Below are 13859 nucleotides of genomic sequence, written 5' to 3'. Positions count from 1 at the left end.
CAGTGGACACCCACTGGTCATGGAATGGGTCATACACAAGCACTGCTCAGCAGCGCGAGAAGAAGAGCTTCGCGGTGTCAAAGCAGGAGTCCAAACTCTGGAGGGCAAAGCAAAGGAAGGCTGTGGCAAATTCAAAGAAGGGTGCGATGTCAAGGAACCACTCTGCTGGCCGGCTTTGGGTGAGCAGTCGCTTCAGAAGGCTCTCCACCAGGCCACTCGGCGGCCTCATCCAGGCTTGACGCGGGGACACAGGGCGCTGAGAAAACTGAAACGTTCGGCAAACATCTCTAAGCGGGCATCTTCTCCGGGCACCTGCAGGTTGTGCATCACGTACTGGAACAACTTCCGGATCCCCGATCACCTTCCGAGAGAAAAAAGCTTCTCCTCAAGCTGCTGGTTGATGGGTTTCTAACATGGCAGGTCTTCATCCTTCACTGGCGTCGGCGGTTAGGCCGGCTGGGTCAGAAGCGATGTGGCCTTATGAGCCTACTTTGGTCTGGTCAGGGCCAGCTCATCTTCGAGATCATTAACGCGTGCCTTCAGCTCGTTACTCTCGAACAGGATGTGCTTCAGCTCGTCCAGCGTGAAGCCCGGCCGGTTGGGGTCGTCCAGGTCGATTACCAACTTCCCCTTCATGTCCGCACAGGAGGTGGCATCTTGAGCGTGAAATAGCAGGTCGTCGTGGTCCCGAACGGTTGTGCTCAGCCGCTCCTGCAGTGCCAGTAGCTGACCCTGCTGGTCCTGCAGCAGAGCTTCAGGTCTCGCCGCTCGTCGCACAGCTTCCGGATCTGCTGCTGCAGCCGCCGGCTCCGCCTGTGCTGCTCCTGGCTTGCCATCTGGCTCACTTCCAGCTGCTGCTGCAGCGACTGAATGTTAGCAGCCCTGGTGGCCATCTCCCTCTCGCCCTGGCTCAGCTTTGCCAACTGCTTGACAAAGGCATCCCGGAGTCGCTCAAGCACAATGACGTCATCGTCCAGCATCACGCTGTATGGTTGGCCATGCTGTGAACGGTGGCTCTCTTTCTCTTTGATCGAGCTGCTCAGCTTGGAGTTTTCATCCTGAAGCCGAGCGACAAGGCTATCCAGTTCCTTCATCTCCTGCCACTAGACGTCCTTGTACTGCTGCATCTCGTTTTCAAGCCTGTTTCTCGACTCATCTACTCGAAAACGTCGTGTTCTTCGTTTGTAAATTGTGGTTCATTTTTGAGCCCGAGGTGTTCAATTTCCCAAAATGTCTTAATCTGATGTGAGATTTCTTCAGTAGAGACGTGGAAGGTTTTAACCTTTTCCACTATGCCACTGTTGGTAACGCTCACGCTGTTCCCGTATAAAGTCCATCCGACAGCTGTGTTCAGAGCAGGCAGCAATTAGTTCAGACGCTTGATATCTCCAGTGACAAACGTCCAGTAAAATTCGGCGCCGATTAGAACCATTAATGCCTGGGTCAGGCTGGATATCGAAGATGGCAACATCAGGAAGGGAAAGTTGATTACCTTTCGTGTGTTGGAAAGCATGCTGCTTCGATCGAGGGGAGAGGTCGTACATATTTCTGGTACTTCCAGTGATCGGCTGTCGTACTGACTGTACAGCGTGAATCTCACATTTCGATATTGTTTTCTTTGAAATGAAGAATTTCCAAACCACGAAATGGTCAACAGTTGATGTCCGATCGATTCTGCCTGCATACGTCGCGCTAGAGATTCTGTAATTAAGCTGCCCTGGCTGCCTCCATCAAAAATGATTCTTACAAAACGTTTAGTTCTTGTTCCCTTTGCCCAAACAAGCGCTTTCTACAGAAAAACTGTACGCTCGGTGTGTTCAATCGCCGAGCTGGAAACGGTGGTTATGTTATCTGGTAGTTCACGTTTCCAGTTGGGGTCGCACATCGATGAGATGTGGCGTCCCCATCACTTTACACACTGCAATCTTCGCTCAACCCAGCAGTCTTTGGCGCGATGAAAGGGTTTCACACAGCGGAAGCAGAAACCCTGTTTTTGCAACTTGGCACTTTTCTCACCAATCGTCATACGAGCTATGCAGGGCTTCGTCGTATGTTCTTGAGTTTCGCAAAGAAGGCAGGTACCAGCATTCTAATAAACCGCCAGCATAGACGCCGAACCTTGAAAGGTGTCGCTGTTTGGTCTTTGCTGTGTTTACTTATACAGAGGGCGCTTGTCACTTGAAGTAACCATCCTTGCGAACAAACGGCTTTGTACTTCGATATTCAAGATGTTGAGAAACGAAGACATATCATCTTGCCAGCCTCCTTGCCGTTGCGTGGATGATTCCTTGAGCAAGTGCTGGTTGTACTTTAGTACAAGCTCTTTTGGAAGGGCGTGGAGTAATGCTGATTTCAGTAGGACACCATGGGCATCAATGTCAAATCAGAGGTTCTTTAAAGAGTGCAAATGAGCTTGCAAATCCTCATTCAGTCTTTGGAGACCTTCAAAATCATCGCAGGACTCAACTCTTTTCATATTTCGTAGCTTGCTTATGAGGTCGTTTATTATTATCGTCGTCTGGCCGAATCGTTGCTTTAAGACGTCGACTTTGGTTCCGTAGCTTTCATTTCTTGTTGGTAATCCGCTGATGACATTTTCGGCTTTTCCTTTAAGGTAGGCGCAAGTACTTCAATTTATCTACGTCTTCAAGCGAATCAATGCTTTGAATGGTAGACTTAAATTGGTGCTAAAAGGCAGGCCACTTCGCAATGTCTCCTTGAAATTAGATCAGCTCTAGTTTGTCAAGTCTGACTTGAGCTCGTCTGTGTGCCACTGCACCAACCGCGTGAGGATCACTTGACGGTTGAGCTTGAGCTGCTTGCGCTGTGGACGAAAGAAGGCGTTCTGCACGAAGCTTGGTAAGAGGAATAGACTCTTAAAAGCGGGATACTGAGGTCATCTCTTCTTGTAAATCACCATCCTCCACAAGCCGTACAATTTCTTGATATAACGCAACGAGTGGCCCTTTTTTAATCCTTAAAAGTTCAAGTTTATCTTTCAGCTCCCCGGCCGAGAATGGTGTCGCGTCCATCAAGGTGTTGAGTTCGTTGATCACCTTCGCTGTGGCTGCTCGAAGATGCGCCCGTTTCTGTTTCAGCCGGTACAGGGCGTTATGTGTGAACGGGTTCGCTGTCTGGATCTCGACCCGCTGGTCTGAGATGGCCCTGGGTCTCTTCAGTAGGCTCGTGGTTCGATGGGTTCTTCAACGGTAAGATTTCACTTCCTGGTCATGGCCACCAATTTTGTTGAAATCCGAGGAGCGGGCAACGTAGAGAGAGGACCACTTTATTGTGCCTGCGGCCAGAATCATTCAGAACAAACCGAATGATGATGGCACGCGCCCCCTCATTTCCCATATACCCGCAGTTTATGCCAGGTTCGTCATCCTCTTCTTGTCCCCATCGCTCTAAATATGTAACAGATATCAAAAGGTGTACCAACTCTGTCGTTTTGACTCACCGCGCACACTTTTCCAAACGCCTTGGCTCGTTTGAACAACAGGAGGTTACCAGACGTAGAGTACCGACGAAGGATAACCCACGCCTTGTTCTGGTCCTCTCGTGCCCGCCTAGAGTCCTCCTTCAACCACAGCCTCCTCTAGTTGTATAGGGCACCAGAGGTATGGGCAATGGGCCTTTCGGTGGCGTCGAGGATGTGCGCCGTGGGTAGTTGGGAATGTTCTTCAATGTGTAGGTGTCTTATGGTTGTGTAGTTCAGTTTGGATGTCTCTGTAAATGTATTCCAGTTAGCTCTTGCTTCATTGAACTTGTTCTGGGAAGATGAACTTTGTGGCCTTTACCGTTATGTTAGTGAGGAGGGAAAGTGGTGACTGCCATATTGGGGTTCAGTGCCAATCCCCACTCGAGAAGAGGAAAGAGAACTGCGGAGCCTATAGCCAAGACAAGATATGCGTATGTGTTGTGTCCAATATTAACATATATAGGCTTATTTTTGTTGAAGAGGGCATGCCCCCGAAGATGTACGGAATTTGTCTATCAGGCGAACTCGGGCATCTGTGCAAGAAGAGAGCCAAAGAGAATTATGTGCAATAAGGACGCCTCTGAGGACATTTGGTTCGAGCAGCAGGTCAACAAGCGCCTCGAAGTCAGAGCTCGAAAGTGCAAAATCAGGACAAATATAAGTGGAGTATACCGTTATGAACAGAATAATTATTATTGTGTGAATTGCTACAGCCTCAAGGACAGTTTTAGAGATGATAGGGTGACATGCTAAGGACTTCCGGACGACTATGGCCACACCACCCTACGCGTGTGTGCAGCCAACCCTATCCTTCCTGAATACTATAAAGCTATTTAAAATTTGTATAATTGGAACTTATGTGTGTATCTTGGACACACATTACACTTGCCTGATTAGCATGCAGAATCTCGTACACGTCATCAAGAATATTCAGAATGCCACTGCAGTTCCAGTGAACAATATTTTCTTTTCCCATTATAAGTGTTCAGAGCTACTGGAGTGAGACTATTTATGAAAGGTTTCGGGGGTTGGAGACTTGGAAGGGGTTCTTTTACCTTTTCTCGGGGTTTGGATGAAGGAACCCGCTCTTTCTACTGCGAAACAGACAGGAAAGGTCCCACCTTCATCTCGTCACCAGATTTGTGGGGAGCAGCCGGCGGAACAGACCCGTTGGACTTGGCACCCTTCCCGGTGCCCTTTTTTGAAGCCGCGACTCTGAGGGCGTCAGGAGCGCCCCGGGGGGCAGAGGCGGTGCGGCAAGGGTGGGAACTGCCGCGGGTGCCTCCGTCTCCATCTCCTCCCTCCATGCCCTCGCTTGTGCTTTGGGCCGGCGGAGAAGCAGCAGTGGATGCAGCGCCATCCCCAACAGACGTGTTTGCCACCACAGCTGCTGCTGGCTCTGCGAGCAGTGCGGTGGCGGGGAGGGCCGCCAGAGGCAACCCGTGATGGGGCGGGATTGGGGTCAGATCCGGTTTGCGGTACTTTGTTCCTGCTGAAACCAGGTGCCTCTCCACCTCCCGGCGACCTGCGTCGCGTACTTCCCCAGGGGGAAAGAGGCGAGTCTCCTGCGTGCGTAAGAGAAGATGATGTTCTCGTTGACTTTTAAGGCAATGATTTTTTGCTTGCTTGAACTTTTCACAACTCCTAGAAGACGCAGCGTGCGGTCACTGGCAGTTCACACAGGTGCAGCTGACGGATGCACAATTGTCTGTTAAGTGATCGTGTGCTGCAAATTTTCCGCAAGTCAGTTTACGACGGAAAGAGGATGTGCCATGCCGAAACCGAGACTCTTGAAGAAGCGGCTAGGGTAAGGCACGTATGGTCGGATTCATCATCTTATGAAACCTGCGTTTCCCGACTCAAGAAGTGTTGAGTGGTCAAGCGTCAAGATTATGTCCTTGGTTGGAATTATTTGATCATTTCAGCGTATGGTGATTCGCCTCACTGCTGTCACACCTTGATATAAGAGACTGTCAGGGTCGGGTGACAATAATAACTAGAAGAATAAGCTTTATGAAGGAGACTAGTTTTTATAACAATCGAGACCCAAACAATGTACAAGCAATGTAGAAAAGAGCAAAGCGGGACTAATAACCAATAGGGAACAATACAGACTATCGCAAAAGCGGTAAAGAAAACCAAAAGGGGTTCGAACAAACAAGAAAAAGTCACGGTCCGGGAATTAAAGTAAAGGACGCAGTAACGGGATACTACCGGCACAGGTCCGTGGCAGCGTTGAAATGTTCACGTAATGGGTCGATGCCGTGGGAGTACAGCACGCTCCGAGCTCCCGTCACCGTTGTCACGAACGCAGCTGTCTTGGGGGCCGCTGTTTTTCACTGTTGCCTGGCAACACGGCTCGCTTGTGGAGAAGATGGCTTGGAGGTTGTGCTGGTGCAGGACCTGCTCGGGCACGGCACGGGTCCGGTCTCCCGACCGCTGCGCATTCTGGTCACGCTCCACACTTCTCACCCTCTGGGTGTCCTTCTTCGGCCCCTTCTGCTGCCAGCTGCTATCACTGGTCGCTTTCGATTTGCCGGCTTCTGAGTGAGGAGTGATTGACCCCGAAAGACGCTGATGATCATGGTGACCTCGGGGTGTGTAAAACACACGCCGTGGAATGCACCTTCGCGTCTTCGTCATCGTTGTTGTCATCGTTTTTACTCATGCCAATATCCCCCCACTTAATCATATTTTTCTGAAAAATGTCACACTGCACGCACATTTCAGTACCACTTTACAAAAATTTTCGCTGTCCACCGGTAGGAGAGCACACTGCACTTCATGAATCTAACAGTCACAGAAAGAACACTTCAAGAACAGCATAAAGAGAGCTAGCGCGTGGTTCATCTAGACCGGACACAATTTATTCCCTATATTCACAGGAGCACGATAACTGGAAAATCACGGAAAGGTAACAATCGAAAAGTCATGCTGCCGCAGTTTGTCCCGTTTTCTACAGTGACAACGGTGCCACCCCCTGCCTCTTCCATACACGCAACTGGCATAGTTGTGATTGGGTTCCTTCTCTCTTTTACCAGCTGACAAATTATGTCTGCATTCAAGTGAAGTGTGTGAATACGGTGCGGGTGACCTTTTGTTCCCACTGGCTGATTCTTCGCATGAACAACTGAGTTTTACCTTAGTTCTTCCTGCCCGTCCGGTTTTTTTCTTGGTTCTCTGGTTCCGCAACTTACACCTGCCGAAATCTCCGTCGGTGCTTATGCGGCCGGTGCTTTCTTCTCGCCCCATGGACACTCTAGATTGAAATACGGGGCGGTGAAAAGTCTCTGTCTATGATAAGGACTTCTTTTGGAACAGAGCTCCGCTTTTGAGACGGGCTGTCTTCCAAAGACGGTGTCAGGTAAACATTAAACTCACCAAAACCCGAAAGAGTGAAGTGAAATGCCGCTACTTGCGGACTAAGTGAAAATGAAGTATTTTATCATTTCATGAAAAGGCCGCCTGCTGTTCCACAGTCAACATCACGTTCCCTGTGTTCCTTGGAATCTGGTGCCACATCACGAGGGGGCGACAGTTGATCTGCAGTAGAGCGCGCTGGTGAGAAGGCCTATACTTTATCAAAGCTTTCTCCACCATCCTTATATTTACGGGGATCTCTTTGAGTAGGCTCCAGCACCGCGAGTCGTCGCCACAGCTGCCACAATGCTTTTTCAATTTTCACGCACGCTCGCAAGTGCTCATCATTCTCCTTTTAAGTGCGAATGCACTTCTTAAGCGAGCCTGAAGCGTCCGCCGCCGTCAGCATAGCAACAGCTGCGGGTGCTTGCGCGCTCCTCGTCTTCCTTGGCAACGGGGGAAGATGGGCGCGCGCTGCCTGGCCGCTGACATGGCACATATCCACGTGTGGGATTGGCCAGGAATCGGGCGTGAGAAGGGCTAATGCACCCGCTTAAAGGAGTACTGACACGAAATTTCAAAGCTGAGATCCGCTCTAGCAATCAAGTACAACGACAACACAAATAGGTGTCTGTGAATAAATGCATCTTTCTTTCTTTGTAGTTGTGTGTGTGTGTGATCTCTCTTTCGCGAACATTACCGAACCGCGCAAATTCAACTCGTGCATTCGCCTTTTCACATTCTTCCCCTCGGGGAAATGCGGGAAATTTTTTTATCTTGGCTAGCTCATTGGCCACCTCGAGATGTAAAGCTATTTCCTCAAGCCAGAGCATTTGCTCCTCGGGTGCTGTCAGCTCGTGACTGCTTAATCTCAATCGCTTCCCCAATTCAATTAGCTCTGCAAGTTTCAAGTCGGGTTTTTACGGGTATAGACAATTAACTAGTTTCACCCTGCCCTGGACGCTAATTATTGTGAGGTTCGGGTGACAGTAATAACTAAAAGAATAGGCTTTATGAAGGAGAATATTTTTATAACACTCGGCAATCAAAGAATGTACAAGCAATGTATAAAGAGCAAAGCTGAACTATTAACAAATGGGGAACAATAGAGACTATCGCAAAAGCGGTATTGAAAACCAAAATCGATTCAAACAAACAAAAAAGTCACGGTGCGGGAACTAACGCAAAGGACGCAGTACGTAGATACTACCGGCAGAGTTCCGTGGCATCGTTGAAATGTTCACGTAATAGGTCGATGCCCAGGCATTGCCGCGCGCTCTGAGCTCCCGCCACCGTTGTGGCGAACGCAGCTGTCTTGGGGGCGGCTGTTTTTGACTGTTGTCGAGTAAGACGTCTCGCTTGCGGAGAAGATGTTTTGGTGGTTGAGCTGGTGAAAGACTTCCTGGGGCACGGCTCGGGTCCGGTCGCCCGACCACCGCACATCCCGGTCACGCTCCACACTTCTCAACGTCTGGGTGTTCTTCTTCAGCCCCTTCTGGCTAGTTTCGCTGGCCGCGTTTGATTGGCCGGATCCTGAGTGAGGGGTGAACGACGCCGAAATACGCTGATGATGATGGTGACATCAGGGTGTTTAATACATACCCCGTGAATTCTGCCTTCGCGTCTTCGTCGTCATCATGGTCATCGTTTTAACTCATGACAGAGGCCCTCGAGCACATCTCCTTCATTCTCATTTATTAGATCCCGATAAGAGATCACGCCCTGGCAGCTATTGAGGCTGCGATGGGGCGTGATTTTGATGTCAAGATCTAGTATTCGCGTTTGCTTGAGGAGGGCAAATGATTGTGTGTTCTCTATTTCAATAAAAACTTCTCCCGTTGTGAGATTCTTAGCCTTGTATGACTTTCCCATGAGGCTTTCGAGAAAATTGCAAATCAGAAAGACAGACTTAGAGGGGATGGGTTTTAACTTATCCACAGATTCCAATACCAAACAGCGCGAGAAATTATCAGACTTTAAAAGAGAGATCGAAGACAACAGAGGAAAAGAAACTTCCATACAGCCCCTTTAGCGCGACCGATCACGTTTGGTTGAGGGTTTGAAATAACATCTGCTATAGTATAAAAGCAGTGAACGGGAGTACTTTTTTCGGTCGGGTTACCCAGATACCGAGAGAGGTCGCGGAGATCCATTTATGGTAAACAGACAGGGAGTGGCTCGTAAAGCATAGATCCTAAATCCAGCAACTGCCTTCCAAACCCCCGCACGGGACACCTTGAGTAATATTGTTGACGGTATTGGCGACACCGCGGATCCAGAGCCCCCAAACATAAGCTTGACCAACTATGGCGAAGTGTTTCAAGGTGAAGGGTAGAACACTCAAACGGTGGCTGTCGCAGCCAAGGTCAAGCTCCGGCGGGTAAACAGACAGGGAGACAGTAAAGAGGAATGGTAATTTTCCGCAGTAGTTTCTGTGTTCAATACGAATGCCCGCCCTACTTTTTTCCGAGCTACGCCCTTGGTGCCAGGAAAACGGTTTATCTGAATTTTTCATATCTCTTAAATGCACAAATTAGGACGTATACATTCTTAAAAGCATCAACATCCAATTAGGGTTTACGGCAGGACGACCGCTTCTCCCATTAAACTTGACCTGTTCTTGTTCTTTGTTTCCTCCCCCTAGAGTGTTAAAAGCTTTTTCCTTCTAGACCTGTCTGGGGTGTCGATTCAGTTAGCTTGCTGGCCCACGGGTTGTCAGTTTTTCTCCCGGAAAGATATTGTGAGGTGCATGGCTGCTTATATGCTGCCCTAATTGTGCTGTTCCTTTCACCTTCTTCGGTGTGGATAAGTCATTAGTAGGGCAGGCTTAGTGAAATCCCGCTCATGATTAGTGGCTGCATCACTCATCGTTTTTTTTATCCATTCCTGCTGCTCTCGTCATTATGCGTATCAAATGTGTGCAAGTGATTACAGATGTTTTTTTTTGTTGGTTGTGAGATCGGCTCTGCCACGTCACTGTCAGCCATGCCGAGAATTCTTACGTGACGGCTCTCTGGGAGGATATGCGTACCTATATTTAGCGTGACTTCGAAATTGGTCGCGTGGCGCCTTCCATCGTTTGCCAAAGACAGCTTGCCGGGAACAGAACCGCGGCAATATCAAAAAATCGTTCGAAGATTTATCTATTATTCGCGATATATTGGATTATTTGGGCGTAGTATCTGCTTGTAAGCTACGCTTTCCTTGGTTATTTCGCAGACTGACGTAAATCCTTTGCCCTCTTTTTATGTTGGCGACTCAATGCAGGTGTCGCAATCATTTTCGGTAGAAAGCACACAGCAGTGGCTGAGTGGGTAAGGCATTGCCCTACTGTGCGCAACGACGCGTGTTCGATTACCGGCCGCAGCGTCAGTTTTCCTAATAGAAGCAGAAAGCAAAAATGCCAGTGTGACGAGATTTTATCGAAAGGTAAAGGTGCCCAGGCTGTCAAATATAACACAGAGACCACCATTATGGCGCGCCTCTTCACCTGAATGTGGCTTCGGCACGTGAATTACCAATAATTGCTTTAATTGCCTTCTGGTGGAGACGTGCTTAGGTGTGATGGCATCAGTTGCGGGCGCGGCTTGCAACCGTGTCTTAGAGCATGCTGCCACCGACAGGGCGCAGAACGACTTCACTGTGAAGGCGGGATACCTGCTGAAAAGCCTGGTCTTTAATTTCGTCGCCATTATAATATTGTCCTGCTTTCTATACTTCTGTTGTCGTTGTGGCATATTCCATATTTAGGTGTACACTAGCATCTCGCTTAATAAGTCATAGCTTCGGACGCATAGTGATGACGTAATTCCGCGGATGCTTGATGAGCACGGCTGATAGCGGACGGATAGCAGCCTAGGGAAAATCGAAAATTGAGCCTAATAATGCCATTTTGTTGAAAGTGCTGCGTCGTTTTCAGGTGGGTATGTGTGTAGTAACAAAGGGTGCTCAAAGTGAAGAGGAAGTCAAAGATCTAATATGTCAGCACAAAAAGCTTATCCCCGCTACTGAGGACGTACAAAAAGGGGGTAGTTAGGATACGCTTTACCTCTCGTACTCTCTTTTCAATGCCAATCGAAAGTGCGCGTTTCTGTACCTGCTTTCGGAATTAGAACTCTTCCCGCATAACCAGGTCTTTTGTTTTGTGCCCTTCTCCGGTGGCCGAACCTGCCGTTTTAGATCCCATGATGTCGTACAGCGTTTGCACGCACTTGATAGACTGCTAAAATTCATATAGTGTTTCAAATGCTGCAACATTTAGAGTGTAACACTTTTGCACCCCGATACACAGGGCGTTCAGGTGTGTCGTAGTGGTGGGTTGAAAAATAACTGGTAACTTATTCTGTAAATTTTTGTGACGTGCGTTGCGTTCATAAAACTGACTGTTGTTGTTAAATCGGAAAAACCTGCCGCCGTTGCACGCAATGCACCCACCACCTTCAGATCAGTGGAGACAGCGTCTCCATATTCGTGGAGACAGCGGGTGTACTCTTTCAGAACTGCCGAATGGTTTTATCCCGTGCGCCATCTACAGGGCATTTCGGCGAAGTATGTCCCAAGCTTTGTCCATTTTGGGAAAGCCCTGTGACCATAAATAACAGGGGATACCAGAATGATAGAAAGAAGCGAGCACGTAAAAACATGTTGCTGTGATAACACAGGAAGCCACCTTCTTGACATTCTGTTATCGATACCAGATGAACTGCGTTTCATCAGCTTCCTAGTCTTTGAAAGGCCCGATGAGTACCGCTAAATCTTGTTCGTGTTTCAGAATCGAGAATGCCGACTTGGTGGGAAAAGAAGTGGGAAGAGGAAGAAGAACACGATAAAGTACCGATACTGGAGGGCAAGAGTGAGCCATTTATAGAGCCATTTATGCTGCTAGAGCATTCAAGTGGGACGCTGAGACGCTTAGATTACTAGGCGCAGTTCTCACTGCGTAAAAGAAACATGCCCAAAATGCAGCGTTTTGAACATGAGAAGCCACAACAAGCAAGCGCCTCGCTCCCAGCGTCACATCCGTCATGGTGACGCAATCCTCGCTCACTCTGCATACTGCCGAAGTACATTCAACCATTGTTACGGCGTAGTTAGAGCTAAGCCATGCAAAAAATATTTCGCGTTAGCCGCCATAGCAGCGTCGAATTACTAAGACAGCGCGCGACAGAAAAGACCACAGTGGTGGCGTTCAGCTGCCTTTGAAATACGAGAGAATTTCGTTCGCTATGCAGTCTACCCTAATAGGCTGGCTTCCAGTCGGAGCGTGGCGCGTCACCTCCTTTTGTACCCACTGAAAGCATCGGCGACTCCTGCAACCGCAAACCCGAGACGTAAACCGAAAGTGTAGTCACTGAAGGCAAGCAGAACTGGATACCGGGGGAAACCTTGCGCAATTAGATCACTCCTCAAGTTATGGAGGGAGATGAAAGGTGACAAAGCATTGCTTAACGTCCCTCGTTAGCTCCGCAACCTATTTTTTCCGCGATTGGCCCCATCTTGGGAAACGGATTTCTTTTTCGGAGCGTGTTTGCTTCGAGATATGCTCAGTAACGAAGCCAACGCGACTTGTGCCTCTTTCAAAATTCGCACCAGTGTTGTCTTCAATATGCGCCACCAAATAATGGGTTTAACTCTTGTTCTGTCTTACTGTTATTTGTTACAAACAGCCGCAGGCCTATCGTGTCTATCCGAAGATTAGGATGCTTTCTTGCGGTAATATGCGTGCTTAACTACGTCAGAATGCTACGAGCCCCTAAAAGCCCGGGTCACTGTTTTCTGTTTGAGTGAATCCACGCAGAATTGAGAGGAAAAGAAAAGCTGACGCGAACTCGAATCAACAGATAAGAATGAAGTTTATTCAATAAGAATTTAAACGGTGCCGGTTTACACACCGGTCTCGAGGACGGGGTAGCGTCGGCGCTCGTCCGCCTCCTGGTCAAGTAGATGCGTGCATGCCGGTGGCTCGTTCTGGCTCGCGGAGGAGAAATGCTTCACTCGCGCACCCAGGTGCGCGGTAGGCTCACGCTTTTCGCTGGGCCGGTGGCTCGAGCTCTCAAACCTGAAACGCGTACTCCGCTGTGGCGTTGAAGTGATCTCGGAATACCGCTGCGGGGCCCGCTGGTCCCTGTTGGTGGAAGGTGCAAGGAGCGGCATTCCTCCTTGTCTTGTTCCCGGGTCTGAAGGCAGGATGCGCTATCAGATAACTCCTACGGCGGCTTCACGGGCGGCATCGCTTGGCTTCGGGTGGAGACGGCGTCACAAGGACTTGTTGCGATGCCTTTTTATACCTTCCTCGCATTGCTTGGAGGAAATAGATGGCGCGTTGGGGAACAAAGCAAGTCCGGCTAGTCATTGTTCACTCTCCCGCGCACGTGACGCCTTTAATTACAGCTTCAATCTCTGCTTAGGCCCGTCCCCATGAAGCACGGAATTGCAAGCACGTGGAGTTGTACGAACGGTGGCACCGGTGGCAATGTCCGAATGTCACACCTAACTATTCACAGAGAAGACCGTTGTTCCTGCAAAGTCTTGATGTTGCAAATCCTGGCACACTTATGATTGGTCAGGCAAGCAGAACATGGCGCGACACAAACTCGACCTATATAGTGCGTTCAGCAAGCAACGTAGGTCGATGGATGACACTTCGTAGACAAGAGGAATGCGTGAGCACCGTTTAAAACTTCTGATCAAACGCCATTCGCGTGTCGCACCTTAGGTGTATGACCCAAGCAAATGTCAATAGACCTGTTTACGGGAGAAAGGTATCCACACTGGAATTCAAAATTTTCCGCTCAGTTACACAGTACAAATGGCATTTAGCGATGATACACATGGCCCTACAGCTTTGTAGGGCATACCTGTGCGTCGGATGAGGGAAGCTCTTCACCGCTAACGTTTTGGAATGTTGAAATATCTCCTCGAGCAAGAATCCAGGTAAAGTGTCCAAGAACAGTTTCGTAGCTGGGCTTCCGCGTTCCCGGGAAAGAGGACGGCGCCCGTGTGCCCCACAACTCGCCCT

General features: G+C 49.1%; 1 pseudogene; it reads right to left on the bottom strand.

Annotated features, from left to right (window-relative positions):
• Window positions 1-225: 225 nt before the first annotated feature.
• On the bottom strand, window positions 226-12994 carry LOC144139912 (uncharacterized; annotated as a pseudogene).
• Window positions 12995-13859: the final 865 nt, after the last annotated feature.

The sequence above is a fragment of the Haemaphysalis longicornis genome, unplaced genomic scaffold, assembly GCF_048455015.1.
Source record: "Haemaphysalis longicornis isolate Haplotype H1 unplaced genomic scaffold, Haemaphysalis longicornis Haplotype H1 scaffold_5, whole genome shotgun sequence".
Classification (NCBI taxonomy): Eukaryota; Metazoa; Arthropoda; class Arachnida; order Ixodida; family Ixodidae; genus Haemaphysalis; species Haemaphysalis longicornis.
This window is presented reverse-complemented; position numbering and strand designations above follow the sequence as displayed.